At 37.5% G+C, this 24,034-nt stretch overlaps 1 protein-coding gene across 1 annotated transcript in view; it reads left to right on the top strand.

The window, feature by feature from the left end:
• Window positions 1–24,034, top strand: part of NAALADL2 (N-acetylated alpha-linked acidic dipeptidase like 2) — a 796,115-nt gene that overhangs the window by 316,210 nt on the left and 455,871 nt on the right. The window lies entirely within an intron of this gene.

The raw sequence follows: 24,034 nt of genomic DNA, 5'->3' as shown, positions 1-24,034 counted from the left end.
GAAAATGGTGTCCTCCTCTTATGACATATGTGAAACTTTTAATCTATTGGCAAAACTGACTAATTACTATATTCTTTATGTTAGACTAGCATCTGGCTGATTTATACTCCTTAGTGATTGGTTTTGTCAACTGTATAACTTCACAGTTACTGACTGTGCTAGGAATTTAATTGAATGGTAATATGCTTAGGAGAAGCAGATTCTTGATTTACTTATTTAAATAGAAGTTTATTAACACTTATCCACTAGATGCATTTACATAATTAAAGCAGTTTGATCTAAGTATCACATAATGAGCCACCATCATAGACAGACACTATTGCTCATTTTTACTTAATTTTCTTTTATGTTAAAAATAATGGTCAGTATAGTTATATCACTGGAACTCTCTGGTTCTGAAGATCTATTGGATTTATCCTCATCCGACCCTAGATGAGCTGTGTTAATTGCCAGGTCTGAAAAAGTTTCAGAAATCTGTTGGCATACTCTGTAAGGAGACAAGAGAACATCCTGTGCCTGTTTTTTATTATCTTCCAAGGATGCCCTTACACCTAAATCAGTGTGTGATAATATATAACTGTCCAGAATTTTAAGATGGTCATGAAAATATAGTATACACTGCTATAAATTTTTACAGGATAATTTGTCAACGTGTATTAAATGCTTTAAATTAATCACATTTTGATCCAGTAATTCCAGTTCAATCAATATATTCTTAAGGGGAATAAAACAGAGTTGATAAACACAATGATGACCAGTGATGTGACAGAATATCCAATTAAGTGTTGAAATTTATGTTTCATTTGTACAGCTGAATACTGTATAATAATTACAATGCAAAGAAGAATAATGATGTGGAAATTCTTATAAATCAAACAAATAAGTTATAAAGAGGATATTTATAATAATAATAATAATGATTATGTTATTATTGTTAGTGTAATATTGTTAGTAATATGAGCTGCATATTATTCTAAGGTCCTTTTATGTGTTATCACATTAATCTTCACAGTAACTCTGTTTTTGAGGTAGAGTGGTAACTAAGGCAGAAAAAGAATAAGTGACTAGCTCAAAGGTGAACAGCTACTTACATGAATCAATAAATATTTACATCCAGTCAGTGTCATCTCATATCCTGAATCTTTAATGTGTATGTATAGGTGTGTGTATGGTGTAGTTAGAGTAGACAGGTAAGTAGATATATGATGATGATAGATAGATAGATAGATAGATAGATAGATAGATAGATGATAGAGAGATGATAGATAAAGGAAGAAAGAAAGAAAGAAAGAAAGAAAGAAAGAAAGAAAGAAAGAAAGAAAGAAAGAAAGAAAGAAAGAGGATGAAGATGCTAAATTGGAGTTTTTAACTGAGATTTTAATATATAAAAGAATAGATCTTTCAAAATGAGCTACCCAACACCAATATTTCAAACAAAACAGTTGAAAATATGTTAGACAATTATTAAACCCCTTACTTTTATATGGGGTAGGAAAGGTTTGAAGACTTGAGGGAAAGGATTTTTTGAATAGTAATTTTGGAGAAATATAAGTTCCACTGTAAACTTAGTGACTTGGGGCTTCAGTGGAACCACATGGAGGGTTTAATGAATATGCTCTGCATTATGAGAGGCACAGTAGACTGGTGTCTGACTCACCTGAGAATCCTAAAGGTAAGAGATACGTTTGCTTAGCATCTAACAAATGGTGCATGTGTTGGGATTGGTCTGCGAGCCAGAGCTGAGAGCAGAAAATGCCTATGTGTTTCCCATGGTAACATTGTTAGTAATATGAGCTAGGTATTTTGCTAAGTACTTTTTATGTGTTATCACATTAATCCTCACACTAACAGTATTACTGGTGTAGGGACTATGGCTATTTTTAATTTATAGATGAGTATCATTAGTCAGTGGTGAAGAAAATAAAACAGAGTTCACTCCTTCTCCAATAATAGACCTGATCTGGTGGAGGGGTAAGGAAATGAATTTCAAGAATAGAATTTTGATCACGGTATCAGAACTAGGCATTCTAATTAGTTACTTATGACAATTGGTTCAAATTAGACTTTTTATTACCAACTAGTGGCTCAGTGCACAAAAATTCGTGCACTTGGGAGGGTTCCTCAGCCCAGCCTGCATCCTCTCGCAGTCTGGTACCCCTCGAGGTCACTCTGGGAACCTTGCTCATTACTGCCCACCTGCTCGCTACTCCTTACTGCTCAGCTCGCTGCTCCTTAGTGCTGCCTCATAGGCAGAAGAGGCTCCTGCCACCACCACTGCACTCGCCATGCTTCTGGCTTCTAGTTGAGCATCACTCCCCCTGTGGAAGTGCACTGACCACCAGGAGGAAGCTCCAGCATTGAGTTTCTGCCTCCTGGTGGTCAGTGCACATCATAGCGACCAGTCATTCTGCCGTTTGGTCAATTTGCATATTACCCTCTTATTATATCGGGTAATCAGACGTTTTCCTCTAAGTGTTTAGGAAAGAATGTTCCTCTCTAGACATGGATTAAAAGGACTTAAAAGGATGTGGGAAACAAAGTAACACTGTCCTGAGTACATTCCATGAAGTTTGTTTAACCTACCAGAGATAATGGCTAATATGGTGTCAATGGGCAGGGGCCAATTATATAAATTGGGTCCATGAAAATATGAATAATTTCTACTGCTTTATATTTTCCTGAAATTTTAAATGGTCTATAATAGTTGTGCATATACTATTTTGTAAAAAAAAAAAAATCTTCAAAAATTAAATTAAACATAAGGCATTTAAAATTTTGTTCTAACAACACTTATGGGCTAAATAGTCAAAATTCTTACCAGTAGCTAATGGGATAAGAAAAAAAACAAATTTCTTTTTATTTGTATTTGACTGGTCCAGAGAATATTTTGTGAAAACCTTGGCCATATCTATAAGGTAGTGAATTAGTGGTTTATCTAGACTAGGACACAGTTATTAAGAACCCGGTGTATTTTCCCCGATTATCTTCATTACAGGCCTATAAATAGATTTAACAAAGAGTTCTGTGCAGAATCCCCCCTCCAGACAAACTTGGCATTATTTTCTAGGTAAAGGAATCAAGGCATCCTTTCTTTAGCCTTCCATTCTGTTTTCTGTGGCTTCTCCCAGAGATTTGGAAGAATCACTGATATCGTAGCTATTAATACATATTCACAAAGTAAAGAGAAATAAAGCATGGATTAGACAAGTTTCTACAGCATGATTACAGCCAAGCTGACTTCACCTGTTCATCAAATATATTCTGGGACTGAAATTTGAAAGTGAGGGAGTTCAGTAATACAGTTAGTTGAAAAGGCAGAGGAAGGATTGACTTCTATGTGAATCACAACTATGAATCATGATTCTAAATGAGCATCTGTAGTAATTCTAAATGAACATGCAGCAAAATGAGTAAAGAGAACAGTTAATGTTATTTTAGCTGTACAGTAGTTTCTAAGTCATAGTTCAAAATTGAATTTGGTAGGGAATCTCTGAATCCGAGGCAAGAAGGGCAAAGGAGGAGCACAGTGGGATATTAATGTCTCTCTGAAATAAGTAGAAAAATAGTCTACACCCAGGATGGGGGGAATCTCATTAGATCCCTTGTAACTACTGTGTACACGTTAACTTAAGTCTCCAGGAAAGAGGTTCATGAGAAAGTCTCCACATTGTGTAGCAGGGACTGTGAAAGGCACATGGCTTTTAGATAGATGCTGCAGAGAAGAGCCAAGCGAGTCTCCAGACTAGCTTGGACTAGTCCCCTTAAGCTTAAACCTTAGAGGGAAGGCTTTATTTTAACTTTGTATTTATAGCAGTTTATTTTATGGGATGGTGCTTTCATTCTGTAAGCTTTAAGGCAGAATATTCTCTTACATGTCATAATGAATTCAGGTAGGTTTCGCTCAGTGACAGTCTGAGACACAGTAAAACAGATTCTATAATCCTCATACATTCCCAAATTGCTGAATAGCACTCTAGTATGGAATTTATTTCATAAAATGCAATAAAAGCATTTGGCTTTCTTCTTAAAGCCATTTTCACAAACAAAAAAAATCAATGATAACAAAAAATCACTGTGTACTCCATGACAGCTAGACATCAAGTAAATCCCAGTGAAATGTGAAGATTAGGCCATTGTCTGTGTCCACACTGCTTATCAGTCCCCTATCTCGTAGGAGTGGAATTTGTATGTATTGAAGTTACAGTGAATACATGTCTATGCCTTTGGGCATGGTGAAATTACACACAAAAATCCACAAATGCTATTGCCATTTTTATAGATGAAATAACATAAACATCTTCCTAGTACTCACTGTTATATAGTAAGACATCAGTAAATATTAGCAGATTTTTATATTTTCCTTAGATATATTTTATCCTTATAATTACAACTGTAATGATCCAGGAACCCAAATATAGTTTTCTACTAATGAAACAGTTTTGCATACATTCCTTAGATATTATTTATATTAAATATCTATTGCATATTATATGGGCAGTGTATAACTTACCTAACCACCACTTAAATCCATAGCATGCTCATCTAGGTAGGCATTTTGAAAGAGCTTGGAGGAAAATGAGAGGTAGGAAACAACTTTTAGGCTTTTATACTTCTGAATAGATTGTTTCTCACAAATTAGGAATAAATGGTATTACTGAAAGAAAATAAATACCACACACTTTGAGTATACCTACATAATAACATAATTTAATAACATTTACTGACCATTTGAATGTTATGAAGTCATAACAAGTGACATCATCTATTAGAAAGGTTGATTTTTACATATACATAATCAGCATAAGTAATCCCCATGTATTCATGCAATTTTGGCCCCCAAAATGCTGCCAAGCGCTTTGTTTTTCCTAACTAAAGTTTATAGTATATGCCGAAACTGGTTTGGCTCAGTGGATAGAGCGTCGGCCTGTGGACTGAAGGGTCCCAGGTTCGATTCCGGTCAAGGGCATGTACCTGGGTTGCGGGCACATCCCCAGTGGGAGATGTGCAGGAGGCAGCTGATCGATGTTTCTCACTCATCGATGTTTCTGGCTCTCTATCTCTCTCCCCTCCTCTCTGTAAAAAATCAATAAAATATATTAAAAAAAATAAAAAATAAATAAAAATAAATAAATAAATAAATAAATAAATAAAGTTTATAGTATAAGTTAAGAAAGACAAAAAAGAAAGAGACAGAAGATAGAGCATGGGAGAAAAGGAGGAATAGAGGGAAGTAAAGAAGTATTTCAGTCAAGGATTTGGATTATTTCAGGTGTGATATGGTGTTGAAATTTTAGTTTAAAATTTTCTTACATTTGAATTTAGAATATGCTATCTTAAAGCTAGGTGTGAAATTTTGCATGATTCCTTTCACATCTACACTAATATTATGTAGAGTGATGAATGTTAAAAAGTAAATTAAAATAAAGAAGTCTTGGCTCTATATTAACACATTTTAAAATAGAATTCACTTGATGTCTAATTATTAATCACTAGCTATATGGCTCTAAGTTCTCTTTCTACTTTTCCATTCAGTGTCTTATGATAAAAATAGATCAATTATTATTATCTTGTTCAGGAGCACATTGACAAGGAGTCCTAAGCAGCAGCTTGTACTTTAGCAATCTGTTGTGGCTATAAAATATGTGGAGACAAGTTAAATTACTTCTGGAAAGGAGCATCACTAAAAATTAATACTTGAAGAAAAATACCTCTCCCTACAATTTACGTAATTAAAATTGCAGCTACACGATATATTGTATCTGGTTTAAAATTTAATAGATTTTTAAAATTTTTATAACAAATTAATCTTTAATAAGCTATAAAATCTTATTATAGCTAAATAAGCTTAAAATAGTCTCACTTGAATTTTGACAGTAATATACACTCATCAAAGTATTATCTATTTTATAAAAAGCCTGTGGTCATCACACCATCATGCCATAACGACCTGTCAGTGGGTGGGCGGGGACTAGACTGGAGGATTTGACCAGAGGTGCAGGTGGGTTTTTGGGTCCTGCCTCCTGCGGTGGCAGAGGTGTCTGTGGGATTCTTTCTGGATCTCACCTCCTGTGGTGGTGGCGGGGACAGCCGTGGGACTCTTTCTGGGTCCCACCTCCTGTGGGGGCAGCAGCGGCGGCCACGGAATTCTTTCTGGGTCCCGCCGAGCTGCGGGACTCTGGCTTTTGGGTCTCACGCGATTTCGCGCACTGGGGCCCTAGTTATACTAATAATTATTAACATACAAGTTAATCTATTCTCATAAATAGTCATTAAATTTCTTTTTAACTGAAAATATATATTTACTCTTTTATGCAAAAGAAATTAAAAAGGTTTTATACCCTCTTATATAGTTCCAAATAAAGGTTTCATATTTTTAGTAATATGTCACTTGAAAAAAAAAAAAAAAAGGCTTTCTATTACAGGTAAAAAAAAGTTACTTTTATTTACTAGATTTACATTTCCAAATTTTATTAAATCTTTACTTTAATTTTGTATATTTTCTCTTGCATTGCATTTTAGATTACACCTAAAAGTTTCATTTAAATATAACATATTTCTTTAATAATGAATATATAATTTGAACATTACAGTCATCTAATCTCTAAATTTTAAAACTCTTACAACAAGAATAACTGCAATCATTATTGGAATAATTCTATATTTTAAATCAATTTTCTATTGGAAAATTTAGAAAGATTAAAGAGTATAATTCCAGATATATACACAGTATAATAGAAGACTTAAATTTTAACTATTATTCACAATCCATGAAAAACTACAGCAGATTATTCAAAGAAAATCATGTTTATTCTTTAATTTGCAGTTATAATTTTCTTTTTATGTTAATCTAAATCTATTAGGTTGATAAAATTGCTGGCCCTACCTATTAGTAAAGAACATGATTGTTTTTCATAAGTACTTTGATTACCTATAGAAAACTTCTTTTGTAATTCTCGTACAAAGACAATTTCAAGCAATCTCAGGATAGAGTTATCCTATCTAATAAAGACGGAATATGCAAATTGACCATCACTTCACAACAAAGATGGTGGCGCCCACAGCCAATAAGGAGGGATTATGCAAATACGTGACAAAGATGGCGGAAGCTGGCCCAGAGTGAAGGCGGGAGGCGGATCCCGGCCCCGGAGCGAAGGTGGGAGGTGGCGCCTGGCCCCAGAGCAAAGGAGGGAGGCAGTGGCCAGAGCGAAGGCCTGGGTCCTGGGTGCTGGAGGGAAACTGGTGCTGGCAGCCAGGGGAAGGAAGGCCTATTCTTGCATGAATCTTCATGCATCAGGCCTCTAGTCTATATATATAAAAGGATAATATGCAAAGTGTCCCCTCAGGAGTTCGAACAGGAGACCGGGAATTTGATTGCTTGCTATGACATGTGCTGACCATCAGGGGGTGGCATGAAATGAAGGACAGCACCAGCCAGCAGCCAGCAGCCAGGGAAGAAAGGCCCTAGCTGGCAGGTGGCAGCTGGAGAGCAGCTGGGGAAGGAAGGACCCAGCTGGCAGCCAGAAGGCCCCAATAGGCCTAGGGACCCTACCTGTGCACAAATTTTGTGCACCAGGCCTCTAGTCATATATCAAATGAGTTATTGAATAAAATTCAGGAGGAGCCCTTACAGTTCTAGCATGCCTTGCTTACTTGCCATTGTTCCAATACATGCCTGTTCTAATACACTTGTTGGCCTTTAAATAACAGCATATCTGCAATTAAGCAATAGTATAACTTGGTGATAGTATTATGGCTATTGAAACATCTGTGATATAATATAAAATTTATTTTTGATTCTGTTAAGAAAAGGACAATTTTAACATTTTATTAGAACTGGTAAATAAAAAGAAATTGTGATATTTAGCAAAGTAAATGAAATGGACCTGTCTCCCAAATTACTATTAAATTACAGATAGTCAAGTGTTGTTCTATCCACTCCAGATCCTTTCCTCTGAGAAATGTTATGTGACTGCCATAGGGAGCTATCTGAACTTTTCACACATGTGTGGAATGCCTCGTTTAAATTTTTGTTTTGTTAAATTTATAATACAGGGTGGGGCAGCAGGAGGTTTATAGTTGTGAGTATGAAAAACACAGTTTATTATTGTATTATTATTTATTAAATATTCTATTATTTTTCATATGAACAACTGTAAACCTATCCCCCCCCCCCCCAACCCGTATTAAACACAATAAAGCTAATCAGCCCACATTGGCTTCCTGTGGTATGCTATGTGCTGACATATTCTGCTTCAATATTTGTAGTAATTGCTTTCAGCATGTTTTGAAAACAACAGTCTATTTTGAAGTAAAACAGAGATAACTTGGTAATTTCAGGGTATGATTCTGAATGGACCAAATGATTTATTGATAGGCTCACTAATGAAATAACTTAATTTCTAATATTTTCAAAAATTGTCTGCAATATTCTGGATTCTTTATTGTTTGTCCGTTGTAGACAACAAAGCTAAATGACAAAGTGTTTCACTGTGCAATTAGAATCAAATAGGTCTGAAAAGCATGACAGAGCAACCTGAAGTGAAACATGGCTATACATAGCATATTTCATATGATGATTTGCAAAACATATAAGAATGTTTTCCTTGGGATTAAAAAAATTCCTGGTATGACTTAGTAAATATGTATTTTTTTCCTTCTTTTTTCCTGGACTTATTATCTGTGTGCTTTGATTACAAAACAGGTAGATACAATCTATTTGCAAAATAAGTTATAATACAGATCAGGTAACTGATAAACCAGGAAACGATTTTGTTTTGCAATTAATTTGAGCTTCTTTAAAATTCTGATTGATTAGAAAGTACAATTCTAAAGTCATTTGCTCTAAAACTAGGAAATGCATGCATGCAGATGATACTTCACAAGTTGCGTGTGAGACCATGTTTGGTGATTTGAGGTGTGCTGGTAATAGTCTCTCTGGCTTAAATTGTATTTATTAAATATTGGAAATTAAAAATTAGCTACTTTTTGTATTCAGTGGGAAATTGTTAAAATGTCACTATGTTATCTGTGGGAGTGGAGTTGTTATTTTATGTCGAGGGAATGAATATCCTGAGGCCGCCATAAGAAAAAGGAGTTTCACAGAAAGCTTTATTGATGGTGTGAAATTAAGGGGGTTCCCCTCCAAGGATCCATTTCTGTCCCTCCCGCCATGGGAAAAGCCCAGTCTTGTCTCCAGCAGGGCCAGAATAAAGGCCAGTGTCCATAGTTTTTGCTCCATATCAAAGTCCAGTCCAGTCCAGCTTCCTACATGTGAAGTCTGCACAGCCATGGCCTACATGGCTATGGAGCGAGAACTCGGGTACTATACATACTACAATTCATAAATATTTTATTAAAAGGTAATTGATAAAATAATAACAATCTAGTATCTTTAACAGGAAAATCAATGGGCTGCAATGCTACTGAAAAGCAGATACTTTATGAATAGTGCTTAAGTTGGCAAGTTGCCCAGCTGACAACATTTACTCTGACCTCACATCCCATGGCTCAAGTATAGAATCTGATCAGTTATATAGGGTTTGAATCCCAGCTCAACCACTTAATCACAAGGAGTCAGTCATCAAGCCTTTTAACCTCTATAAGACTTAATTTTCTTCCTTGTAAAACTAGTATGATAGTGTTGTTTTTATATCATCTCATTTTTCATAAATGCTCAGTAAATGTTCATTATTACTATTGTGTTATAACGATGATAAAGGAACATTTTTTTTTAATCTGAAACACTGTAATTTACTTTCAGATACATTATTTCATATAAACACTCATAATCCTCACAAAACCACTGTGATGTAGGGATGGTCACTGATCTACAGTGAGTAGCTAAGTCTCTGAGAGTTTGTCTTACTCAAGGTCATACATGTAATTCACAGAAGAGATAACACTGTTATTCTAAACCCTTTCTGATCCCCACAGCTCCTTAATTTATCTGTGTTTATGAAGAAACTTTTACTTTCAGTTGCCTTTTCTTAAACATTAGCAGCAGTGTGGCTTCGATCATGGTTCTTAACAACTGAACAAATATTTTTTTCAGATTACTCTCAAATGTTTTAGAATAAAAACCTACCCATGGAAGATAAAGCAAATGTGGAAGAAAAATAACATCTGGAGAAGCCAGGTGATTAGCATATGAGTGTTAATCATACTATAATTTCAATTCTATTGACATCTTAAAAATAAAAATAAAAATTTCAGTGCCTCAGTGCTTGAGTTTCAACCCAAGAATCAAGAGATCACAGTTCAATTCCTGGTCAAGGCACATGCCAGGGTTGGGGGCTCAGTCTTGGGTGGGGGTGTGCAGGAGGTAGGCAATCAATGATATTTTCTCCTCATTGATGTTCCTATCTCTCTGTCCCTCTCCCTTCCTCTCTGAAATCAATAAAAACATATTTTAAACAATGAATAAAATAAAAAATTTCAAAATACAATAAGTGTCTGTGGTGGAGGTGGAGGGGGGAGGAGAGTGAGGGTGGACTTATCAGGATTCTCAACAGGTGCCTAAAAATGCTTCTCAATATAATGTAGTCTGTCCTCCCTCCCATGGGAGCTGTTTAGTGGTTACAAGACATGCTTTCCATTTGAACAAGATTTTCCATTTAGGGGGGTCTTTCAGTAAGCTTCTGCCCTTAGTCAATTGAGCATACTAATCAGAGGATTCAGACTTACAAATTTAGCTGTCTAAATCTGACTTGATTTAAGGGGTAAAAAAATATTACATGTTATTTTCCATGCAAAGTATGTTAAAAATCAACCAGTGGGTTTGATACGGTCATCAGGGTTAAATTCATGCACATTGACTGAATTTTGATATTTTTATCAGATTATTGACTGTCAGGAAATCATAGCCTTAGGCGCCTAAGAAAAGAAAGAAAGGTAAACCTGAATTGGTGTTCAATTTGTTTCGGACCAGAGTACCTGGTGAAATCGTAAGGCACTTGCTTGTCTGAGCTCATTTGTTATGAGAGAAGCTTTCTCATTAACTTCTTCGGGAGAGTGTTGCCATTAAATCTGATCTTGAATGAGAAGAACTTGTAACTTGAAAATGTTTATGAATATTTCATAAGCATCGTCTTAGGGTGCATGCTTGTATGTGATAGCCTGGCAAAGGTTGACAGATATGTGGAATACTGTAATGAGTTGATGGATGCATATGGAATGTCTAATGGAAAAGTGAGAAGTGCCCCCTGGGCTGCTGTGAACATCTTCCGGTGTTGAAAAGATTTTTGTTGGCTGTTAACAAAATCCTCACAGCAATGATAGTTTCTAATTAATGGGTTGAAAATGACCCATTTATTTTATTGCACTAACTAGGTCTATTAGAAATGTATCTGGAGGAAGCATCAGTGATTTTTTTTAAAAAAATAAAACACTGTAAAAATACACATCTGAGAGAAGTAGATCTTAATGAGTAGGAGCACACATATTTTTTTTCCAGGTGGGGATCCTATTTAATTATATTCCCTTGCTGCTTTGATGTCTCAGAATCCCAAAGAAATTTCACAGTTACAGGGGAATATGAATAGTTTGGCCCAAGAGCATCAAAACCAGGAGATATCAGGACACTATCATTAAAAACAAACAAGCAAAAACTCAGTGGGTTAATCTTTGCAAGAGAAAGATATGCAAAAGTGGAAAAATAGCATCTTTAGTGGGATATCAGGTTCAGTTTGATTTGCATTAATTTAAAATGGGTAGAGGAAATTGAGGAATATAATTAGCAGCATTTGGTGGATCAGGAAAATGTGGTGAGTCATTTAATTGGGAGTTACTTAATCTGAACAAAAGAAGGCTCAAGAGGAGAAAATTTAAAACAGTTTTTAAGCACGGGAAAGAGTTTGCATGTGTCATAAAATGAGGATCTGTTCCAGGCTTTCAGAGGTTAAAGATCTAAAACTTGGGCTTCAATTGTAGCAAAATACATTTATGTTACATAGAAAACATTTTTCAAAATAAAACTCATTAAATACTAGGAAAGGCTTCCAAAGATGGTTGTTCCCCAGTTGGCTTCTAGAAATTTTAGAATACTTAATGTTTTATATAATGTTTGTGATATGTATATATATGCATTTTAATAATTAAAAAGATATCAATCTTAAACATTTCACTCAAGGTATGGAGCTATATTTAATATATGTTGTTACACAAGCTAACTACCTTTCTTTTTAGACCCCGTTAAAAAACAAAACAAAAAAAACCATAAGAACAAAACATAAAAAGGCCCAATGTCATTACACATTAGTAATGTGGTGTGCTTTTTTTTTCCCATTTAAAAGACTAAGAAATGTGTCCTTTCGGAAAACAAAGAACTTGGCATTTATGAGCTCATTTAATTCATTCTAGTAAGAGGTGGTAAGTTGTTGGACCTTTTAATTCAATCTATGGCAAATTCTATACTTTTTAAAAAAGTCTATTCCAGGAATGTATCAACTTCACATGTGTCTTTATTAAAAAGAAAAATCAGCCCTGACTGTTTTGGCTCAGTGGATAGAGCGTCGGCCTGCGGACTGAGGGATCCCAGGTTCGATTCTGGTCAAAGGCATGTACATTGGTTGCGGGCACATCCCCAGTGGGGGGTGTGCAGGAGGCAGCTGATTGATGTTTCTCTCTCATCAATGTTTCTAACTCTCTATCCCTCTACCTTCCTCTCTGTAAAAATCAATAAAATATATTAAAAAAAAGAAAAATCAAAGGCCATTTTTGTGTATTTTATTAAGAAAATTAGTTAACATATTTCAATTAAATTGTGTAAAGTATGAATGTTTAGTAAAAATAGAGGATTTTGAGAGTGGATGAATTCTTTCCATTTGCAAAGTTGACCAGTGTCTATGTTAATCTGGCTAATAAAATCCTGACATGTTTGGACTCTGTTGGTATTATGGAAAGAATGCTGCCACAGCTCACTGCTATAATCTTAGCATGGTCTGCAAAGACTATTTTAATGAGGAACAGACTTGGATTTTTTTCTTGTTTTTGTGAAGTCATTTGCAAATTTAGTAGAGTCAAAATTGGTTATATTTCATTCTATAATAATAATGTTTTTTTGATAATTTCATGATTCTGATTGCCTGAAAAGGAAATGGCCTAAGAATGCACTCCTGTGCAGATTCCCAGAATAGACTCTAAAAGGGAGAGAGGATTGAAGCCAGACACCATGGCCTTGTCCATCTTATGTTTCCTATAGGATATGGGCGTCCAAGTCCTTTGAAATGAGCTACTTAAGCTTTATGTTACTTCAGTTTCAAGTAATCTTGTGACAGAGATAAGATTAATTAGCTTATTGAATCTGATTATCGTAGACTATGATTTCTGTTAATAACCGTGTTTATCATCTTAATGTCAGATTTGCTGCTAGCAATTTACTTGATCACATAAATGTATGATGCATTGAACCTGCTGCACTTGACATCAGATACATATTGAGGGTTGAGAGGCTTACTTCTGTTATATCATCCCAGGTATTACCCTTTCTATTCCACAAAACAGTTTAAAGTATTCATTTTTAAATGAAGAGAATGTATCTGGGAAAACTCAAAAATCATATTAACGTGCATTCCATTTCTCAAATCAAATGGGATTATTTCATCTGTAATTCTAGGTCCATAAAAACCTAATGCTATAAATACTTCATCAGTTCTCTTTGGTTATTTACCTGATTTAAGGTAAGAAACTGATATTTTACTTTTAAGTATCTACACTAATAAAAGAGAAACATGGTAATTAGCGTACGACCGCTACCCTTCCCATTGGCTAATCAGCATATCCTTATGCAAATTAACTGCCAGCCAAGATGGCGGCCGGCAGCCATACACTGAAGCGAACAGGGAGGCTTGCTTGCTCCAGTGACTGCAGACTCCAACGTTCCCCGCACTTGCCGGCCTCTCAGCTGCAACTCTAAGCAACTATGTTGCAAGTATAGAAGCTAAACAAAAGCCCAGAAACTGGCTTTCAGTCAGCAGGGCTTCAGCCAGCCTGACCGCAACATTGTATAAATGTTTTCAGCAGCAAGGCCTCAGAGCTAAAGCTGGCCCAGAATTAAAAAAAAAAAGAAAAAAAGGAGCAGCTTCAGTCACCCGCCAGCCTGAAAACGGCCCTCAGCCCCTCACCCAGACTGGCCAGGCACCCCAGTGGAGTCCCCCACCCTGATCCAGGATACCCTTCAGGGCAAACCAGCCGGCCCCCACCCGTGCACCAGGCCTCTATTCTATATAATAAAAGGGTAATATGCCTCCCGGCACTGGGATCAGCATGACAGGGGGCAGCGTCCAAACCCCCGATCGCCCTGCGGCTCTGTGAGTGACAGGGGGTGGGGCCACAACCTCCCTATCTGCCCTGCTCTGTTCGTGACAAGGGAAGGTGCCCCAACCCCCTGATCAGCCCTGCTCTGTGCCTGATACGGGGGGAGCTCCCCAACCCCCTGATCGCCCTGCGGCTCTGTGTGTGACAAGGTGCAGCGCCCTAATCCCCTGATCGGCCCTGCTCTGTGGGTGATAGAGGGTGGCGCCCCAACCCTCCTCCACGGGCCTTGCTCTGTGTGTGACAGGGTAGAGCCATAACCTCCCCATTGGTCCTTCCCTGAGTGTGACAGGGTGCAGTGCCCCAACCCCCTGATCTGCCCTGCTCTGTGTGTGACAGGGGGTGGTTCCCCAACTCCCCTATTGGCCCTACTATGTGAGTGACAGGGGGCAGTGCCCCAACCCCCTGATCGGCCCTGCTCTGTGCATTACAGGGGGGAGCTCCCCAAACCCCTAATCAACCCTGCTCTCTGTGTGACAGGGTATGGAGCCCCAACCCCCCTGATGGGCCCTGCTCTGTGAGTGACAGGGGGCAGTGCCCCAACCCCCTGATTGGCCCTGCTCTGTGAGTGACAGGGGGCAGCGCCCCAACCTCCTGATCCACCCTGCTCTGTGCATTACAGGGGACGGTGCCCCAACCCCCTGATCCACCCTGCTCTGTGCATGACAGGGGGTGGCGCCCCAACTCCCCAATCGGCCCTGCTCTGAGCCTGACCAGGGGCTGCACATAGGGATTGGGCATGCCCTCTGCCACCCGGGAGCAGGCCTAAGCCAGCAGGTCGTTATCTTCTGAGGGGTCCCAGACTGTGAGAGGGCACAGGCCGGGCTGGGGGACCCCCCCTCCCCTCCCAGTGCACAAATTTTTGTGCACTGGGCCTCTAGTCTATAATAATAAAAGGGTAATATGCTAATTAGACTGGACATCTTCCTGACATCATGCAGGACGTCCTTCAGGAGAAAGTCATGGTAGTGGGGGCCTAGGCAGAGGCAGTTAGTGGCAATCAGGCCAGCAGGGGAGGGAAGTTAAGGGGTGATCAGGCAGGCAGGGGTGCAGTTAGAGGGCAATCAGGCCATCAGGCAGAGTAGGTTAGGAGCGATCAGGTCAGCAGGCAGAGGTGGTTAGGGGCGATCAGGCCAACAGGCAAAGGCGGTTAGCGGCATCAGGCAGGCAGGCAGGTGAGTGGTTAAGAGCGAGAGTTCCCAGATTTTGAGAGGGATGTCCGACTGCCAGTTTAGGCCAGGACATTGAACCTGCTGCATTTGACATCAAGGGGTCCCAGATTGGAGAGTGTGCAGGCTGTGCTGAGAGACCCCCCAAGTGCACAAATTTTTGTGCACCAGGCCTCTAGTCCTATCTAATAAAAGACAACAAGGGTAATTGACTGTACCTTCGCTACGCTTCCCATTGGCTAATCAGGGCAATATGCAAATTAACTGACAAGAAAGATGGCGGTTAATTTGCATACGTAGGCGCCAAGCAACAGAGCGATGCTGGCTGGCCCCAGGCAGGATCAGCGATCGAAGGCCGGCGTGGCAAGCGAAGATCAAAGAGGGAAGCCCGCCGCACCGGCCTCCGCCACGCCCCCGGGGCCCGAGCACTGCAAGCAGCGAGGAGCTAAGCCCCTCGCCCGCCGCGCCAGCCCCTCCTGGCGAAGAGCAAAGGCCTGGGTTCCGGCTACTGGAGGAAAACTGGTGCCAGCAGCCGGGGAAGGGACCCCCAAGGGGCCCCAGACTGCAAGAGGGCACAGTTCAGGCTGAGGGACCCACCCGAGTGCACAAATTTTTGTGTACCGGGCCTCTCTCTAGTATATATATATAAAAGTCTAAGCAACCATTTGACCATTTGACCGGTAGCTATGACATGCTCTAACCACCAGGGGGCAGGCACTCAACCCACAGGCATGGAAACATGGAACAGACTATTGAATCTCAGAGGAAATTGGGGGAGAGGGAAGAGATTAACCAAAGATCTTGTATGCATACTAGAGGCCTGGTGCATAGATTCATGCACCGGTGGTGTCCCTCAGCCTGGCCTGTGGGGACTGGGCCAAAACCAGCAGTCCAACATCCCCTGAGGGATCCCAGATTGTGAGAGGGTGCAGGCCAGTCCAAGAGACCCCACTGTTGCACTAATCCTTGCACTGTGCCTCTAGTTGGTGTATAAAAAAGCCGTAGATTTCTGGGTGTTAATTTTGTATCCTGTTACATTGCAGAATTTGTTTATTAAGTCTAGAAGTTTTTTGATAGAGTCTTTAGGGTTTTCTATGTACAATATCGTGTCATCTGTGAATAATGTCAGTTTTACTTCTTCTTTTCCAACTTGGATGCCTTTTATTTTTTTCTTCTTTTCTGATGGCTGCCCATGTAGTTTTTACTGGCTATAGATTACCTTCTGAAATGGTGGCAGTAAAGATATGTTAGCACTGGAAGTTAATCTGGTATAAGTAAGCAGCCGGAGTGTCATGGTGGTAGAAATAAAGTGTGAAATTAAAGGTCAGATTCCAATTTCATTATGTGCAAACATGTATTTACTGTTGAAGCTGTATATAGGGAAAACTCAGGCAGTTTTCTGAGAATGTCATTCCAAATAGCTTGATAAAATATTTATATAGAAGAACTAGTTTACATTTTTCATCTTTATTAGGAAGATCTTAAAATTCTCAAAAATTAAATATATTTTTTCTTGTATATTTCCAAAAATACTAGAATCCCCCATGACCTTTGCATTTATACACAATTGTGGAGTTCATTTCCCTGAGCCACTGTGTGCTGCTGTGACAGTCATGTGATTTATATCTCAGGTGTCAACATTTACTACATATACATGAGAAATTTGTGCAGTTTTTACAACCACTTTCTGGCTGACAGAAGTAGAATGTATACTTTTAACAAAATCAATATATTATGACAAATTTTAGCCAGATGGAAGTCAAGTGTCTAGAGGACACTCACCGTATATATGAACCTCTACCCATATGGCATCTTTATGCATATTAGTATAAGCTCAAAATTTAACCAATGTAAAATCATGACATATTTTGTTCCTAAAATACAAAGATCAAATAGGGTAACACATGAAAATTCTAAGTACTATCTCTAGGTTTTCAAGAAAATATATTCGCATTCTTTTACTTATCATTAATAATAATAATTATAAGAAAAATTTAAGAGTATAATAATGATAATATGAAAACTCAGCCATTATTTTCTAGAATTTATACAACTCTAATGTCCAGTGGAGGAAGTTAGTATGCCATTTACATGATGTAAAAAGTTCAATGTGTGTGTGTGTGTTTCTGTTGTCAAAAGTAATGAATTTCTATAAAAATGCACCCACATGAAAAATTTACTTTTTTATGGACATCATATGTTACAAATATTAGTATTTACTAGCTATTTTTATTAAATGAGTAAACATAAAGAACAACATAAAACAGATTTATCATGAAGTAATTTTTATCCATCATTTGAAAAAAATGAATTAATTCATCATTGAGTTTATTTAATTAACAAGGTCTCCATTTTTTTTTGTGGTATAATTTAAAAAATTATTTCCCTAGCCAGGTTTCTGAGGTTCCCTTTGCATAGGCATACTTTAGCCCTATAGCTTTCAGCAGCTTTTGGCAAAAAGGCATTTGGGGCAAATCAGGTAAAAATGACTAAACAAATGTGGAAAAAATTTCAAATAGCACTACGATAATTGGAGTAAATAAAAATTTCAAATAGCATTACTATAATTGGAGTAAATAAAAATAGAACTCTAAAAATAAAGATTACATATTAAAAGTAATGAGGAAATTAAGTTTACATTAACATAAAATTGACTTCTTTCATCTTCCAACCTCAATAGTTCTTTCAAACAAAGTTGACTAAGCCTCTTACTTACCAACCTACCTCACCTTCCCATCCCATTCTCACCCTCAGTTCTGGAAGCTCTAAGGTACTCTAACAGCTAGTGGCTGGGCCTAATTCTAACCAACAGATGTTTGCATCTGTGGGCACTTCTACAAAAAAAAATATATTTCTGACTATGCAAAACAAGTCTTCCAGTATGCTCCCTCAAAGACCATGGTTGTACAACTACTAAAGGCAATATATTCTCATATATTTGCCACATATTATACCATGCATTCAAATTTGTGTTTAATTTGATCATATCAAATAATATTTTAACTGTGCTGTGTCAAAATGTGCCTACATTTTGAATGAAATATCTGACACAGATAATAAATTTTATTATGAGATGATCATCCAAGATGAAGTTCCTCATTTCTTCTCTCTCTTTTGAGATCCATAAGATTATGACAAGGCTGTGGATTTACCAACCAATGCAGGAGAAAATTGAAGAATATTGTTTGACAGCTAAAATTCTTTATTTCAAAGCCACACATATTTTAAAATTAAAATAGAATATTTCAAGGAGAAAATAGAATATAACTGTTCACTTAGAAGATTAATATAATGCTCACAAAGATCTGAAACATGTAGTTTGATGATGATTCAATTTGAGACAAGTTGCATCTCTTTCATTGCTGCTGAGCATCTAAATATTCTGTGACTACAGAGAGGCCCCCCTGTCTTGGTGTGTTGCAACAAGTCTCATGTTCTTTACACTTGGCGGGAACTTTCGTGTAGGACCTGACTGCTGTGTATGGCATGTAGAAGAGGAGGAGCCCCCACCCAGGGAGAGGGCTCTACTGCCTTCACTTGTCTCAGGGGTTTTCAGGTGGAGGTGAAAGTGCGCAATCAGGTAAGGCCTGAATGGAGAGGAGGGAATAGCACTGCTTTAATACCCAGTCCTCCCCTGAGGAGGGGACCATCAGGGCTTGGCCTTTGGCCTCCTGGCAGGTTTGGAAAATCAGTTGTGAAGTGGAGATTTTCACAGCCTCTTCCAGGGACTTGAGCATCTTTAGCATCTCCACCATCTCCACCTTTTGCCATGTGAGAGCTTAGATCTCTCTGTACCTTGAACAAGGCAAGTGATTTCCTGTCTCAGCATCTAGTAGGTCACGGTGACCTTTCTGTAAGCATCGCTAAGGCTGGATATACTTAATGACTCTTTCTCACACCTGGCATAGTCTAAGGATGACTTGATCCCCACATACCCTTCTCTGGTTGCACTCAACTTGTCAGTGAGTTGGCATTTCTTCTCAATCTGCGCGGCCATTGTTTTAGCCAGGTGTGCTTTACAGCTTTCATAAAGCCCACTCTGATCAGATCAAACAAGTCTGACTATAAAGGTAAGACCCACCTAAAAGCTGATGATAGGTGGACAGGCCAATTTCTCTCACTGGAGGAGGAGATCAGGAAGGCATGAACTCAGGCCATTGGTCAGCAGCTCCACCACCACCTCACCCAGTTTCCCAAGGAGGGGTGCAAAGTTCACCTCCACAGAGGACCCCTCCATGGATTATCTGCACAGGGACTGCTTGGTCTCCATGGAGCGTCAGGCCATAACAGACCCAGTAACACCTCGATATTCCACCTGGAACCATGCCAGCCTGGACCACCCTGATTGGTCATCAGCAATATGGTTATGGTGGGAGTGAGGGGAGATTTGTAAGTAAAAAGTCCTAGTCTCTGTGGCTACCAAATGATCACTCTTCTTCATTTCTACCTGTATGTGTTTGTATCAGTGTGAAAATAGCAATCTTAAGTGTAGGAGTTGAAAACTTTTAAAAACTTTATACCTCCTTCTTATGATATCAAACAACTCTATGTATGAAGGTATGCCTCAAAGATATTGTGGGTTCAGTTTCAGGCCACCTCAATAAAGCCAGTATTGCAATCAATTAAATTGTCACCTTTGCCAGTGGAGGGTCTTGCCTTCAATTGGTAAAAAAAAAAACACACCATCTTTGAGATGATGTGAGATGACAAAATGCTGCTGTGATGAGATGAAGAGGGATGAAAGACACAGACATGATAATGTAGCATATACAAGCACTATGTTACTATACAGTTCATCCTATCAAGAAATAAAGAATTGGAATCCAATATATTAATTTAGTAAAATGTCCATATTTCCAGATAAGAAGTATCTTTATCTAGCCTTCTTCCTTCTCAGTCTACCTTTCATTCAATAAAGTGATCTTTTTCTTACTCAAATTAGATCATATAAATCCATGCTTAAAACTCTCCAATGGATTCTCATTTACATAAAGACATTCTCCACTGACATAAAAACCAAAATGCTAAGTATTACAAATCCCTTAGTAATCTGACATTTGCATAACTTATCTTGTACTACTTTCTTAGCTATCACATTTTTTTTTAGTTTCTAAAATAATGCCATTTATTTTTCTATCTCAGAACATTTATTCATTTGGCATTTTCTACCTGAATCTTCTTCCTCCTACTCTTTTTTCTATACAAGTCTATTTAACCTTCAGATCACATAGTATTACTTTTTTAGATAATGCTTCTCTTATCCCATATAATATGTAAAGACTTTTAGGTAAATAACCCCTTTGTTTTAAAAATATTGCTGTATAATTATATGTATTTGTATAATTTATTTAGAACATGACCTACTAGATAAAACATTCATGAGGGAAATGTGTTTATTTTTTTCTGCTATTATATCTTCAACTTTTAACACTGAAAAGCTGAAGATACAATTTTTTTGTCCTTGATGCATGCTAGGTTTTTCTCAAAAATTATCTGTTGAATAACTTAATAACCAATGAATGCATCTGTTTAATATACTAGAGAGAAATTTCAAACCTGCCTCTATTTTCAGCTTTAAAACTGTCATATTGGCTGGATGAGTAGCTGGATCTAACTATCTAATGTATTTTGCTAAAGTTCAAGAAACAAGTGGAATCTCAGCTAGTGTATAACTAGCTAAACCCTGACCAGAGTCATTTTGAAAATAGAAACTTGTCCATAGTATGCCATATTTTTAAAATTGCAGCCTGCTACCTCTCCTTTTTTAGCTTAATAGTGTTGCTTTAAAAAAATGTTTTAAATTGATTTCAGATAGGAAGAGAAAGGGAGAGAGAGAGAAAAACACCAATGATGAGAAAAAAATCATTGATCGACTGCCTCCTGCATGCCCCACATGGGGGATATAGCCCATAACCCAGGCATGTGCCCTGACCAGGGATCGAACTGTGACCTCCTGGTTCATAGGTCAACACTCAACCACTGAGCCATGGGAGTCAGGCAAGTGTTGTCTTTAAAAATCTAATTTAAGTACCTGTTCTGATGAGAAGATGACTTTGTGTTCTACCAAATGATATAGTTATTTGACTGCATTTAAATTCAATCATTTTCACAACCCACTTTTTAATGTATTATATTCACTGTACACATAGGCAAACTGAGGCCCTCAGTGATTAATTATTTTGCAATTATAACTTTAATAGTTGGCAGAACTGTGACTAGAGGATTGGAATCCAGGACTGAAAAACTGATGCTTTCTTTCTATTCTAAGTTGCAACAATTCCATGACTATATCCAAGAAAACTTATAATAGTTATCTATGAGGCAGGAGCTGTCCTCTTACAATGTCACTTCTCCAAAGGTAAGCCTCTATTTTTTGTTGTGTTATTTGATGCAATAGTTCTACATTACAGATGAAATGAAGGTACATTTCCTTCCTGTTGCAGAAGTTCACACCGTGTGTCCTTCATCTCAGAAGAGTTCAGCTCTTCAATAAGGAATAAATCTACCAGTTGCAACTAGAGCTTTATTTTGCTCATTCAAGTAGATAGATCACCGGACACAGTCCCTCCGAATAATGCACATTGACAGTGACAAGTCATTCACAAAAGGAACTCTCAAACTTGGATTCATTTTATAGGACACCCTAGGGCAAGTGGATATTTTATTTTAGCTAACTGCAGAAATTTATCCTTATCATTGCCAATGTACTCACCAAAATTACTATAATATTCCAGCAACAGCTCTAGGAAAAGAAAGCCCATCTTACCATCTAGAAAAATGTACTGCTTATAATTCTGCCTGAAAGCTAAACCTCCTTGCTGTGGGTTTAAATGTCAGTTTTTATTTTAGATTCATATGTAAAGTACTAATGTTTTTGATTGAAAATATACCTTTAATTAAAAGCATAAGAGTTTTTTTAAAATTTAAATCTTCCCATTTGGGTTAAAACACATAGTAAATCTGTTGCTTGAATATATTCTATGCATAAAACCATATATTAAGTCTCCTCAAAACCGCATACTTTAATTCCTAGTTCAAACCATCTGGGCTTTTTTTTTTTTATGGCAGAAGATATTGCATAATATTTTATTACTTCATGAAATTTGGAGGTAGAAAAGTGATCTAGAGTGATATTGTCAGGAAGGCCAACCTGATAAAAAATGTTCCTGAAAATTACAATCTCTAAATAAATTCCTCTATATTTTAGTTTTATAAATAAATGTGTATACCACAAGCTGCACTCAAATATCAAGACCAATGCTTATGGGAATTAATCTCTGAACAAATAAGCACTTTCCTAGAATTTTAGAAGCAAAAAAGCCATGCAAATTTATTAAGAAATTGTGGAGAATAAAATTTTTTCATGCTTTTGTCTTGATGGAGTAAACCAGAAGGTTATCTTTGTTTTCACGTCTTCATTTTAGATGCTTGTAAATGTTCTCATTAGAGAGGTTCCTGGGAAACAGCACTTACAGTCATCCATTCCTTTCTTGGCAGGCATCTGATCTTCCTGGAACTGGAAAATAAAGGGATCTTTGTTTCTTCTTAGTCTTCCACTAGCACTCCATTTTATTACCCCTTTCTAATTCTTCAATTTTATCTTGATTTTTCATTTTCTCCATTTAACCATTACCTCCATTTACAACCTTGAAAATAGTTTCTACTTTTTAATATCTACTTTAAAAAGAACAAGGTGAAGGACAGTGTCTCCCCCCAACCCCCTCAGCTTACTGGAATACATAAAACTCCTAAAGATGTTATGAAGAAATTTATATACTCAGGAAAAAAGGCTAATGATTAATATCTTAACTCCTCTGCATGATACATTAATGGTAAGCTGAACTTGGAAAAAGGCATATGTACCCTGCTAAAAAGTAATGAGAGACTAAGATTAGGCAGGTTGTCACATTTCAGTGAAAAGTATGGGAGATGCTAGTTGCAATATACGTGAATTAGCACAAAATTCACTCCATAGGACAAAGTCTCACACATTTGATACAGCAGAGTGGAAGGAAATGCAGTAACTTCTCATATTTGCTTGAGGGAGATGGGCCTGCACCTTGTTAGCTTCTGGACATCTCATTAGAGACTCCTGAGCTAATTCTGATAGTATGTTTAACACATCTGAAGCTTATTTGTTATCACTTTGGATATATTCTACATTGTTCACTAGAGTCTAGGCTTAATCTCTAGAGAGATTTATCTCTATCTCAAAGGTTCTAATCTTCCTTAAGGAACATTAACTATGACTCAGATTGACTATGTTCTCAAGGAAACACCCTTAAGAAAGAAAGACTAGAAAAATAGTTTATAAATATCCTTTAAAAACAGAAAAAAATCATTTTAATTTATCTTTTTACTCAACTCAGGTACATCCTGAAACAAAATGGATTTCTTCCCCCCAAATTAGTATCATTTGTAGAAGAAATATAAGTAAACATGAGTAGAATGCCTTGAAAATGGGAAAGAAAATAGTAAAGACTTCCCCCTCTTTTTACTATGATTTTTATTTGTTTAACTCGTTTTTGTTCTGCTGTGCATGTGTGTGTCAGAAG

This window comes from Myotis yumanensis, unplaced genomic scaffold, assembly GCF_028538775.1.
Source record: "Myotis yumanensis isolate MYYU_CA2020_CCGP unplaced genomic scaffold, mMyoYum1.0.hap1 SCAF_2, whole genome shotgun sequence".
NCBI classification, from domain to species: Eukaryota; Metazoa; Chordata; class Mammalia; order Chiroptera; family Vespertilionidae; genus Myotis; species Myotis yumanensis.
The sequence above is the reverse complement of the archived record's forward strand: the minus strand, read 5'-3'. Positions and strand labels throughout refer to the sequence as shown.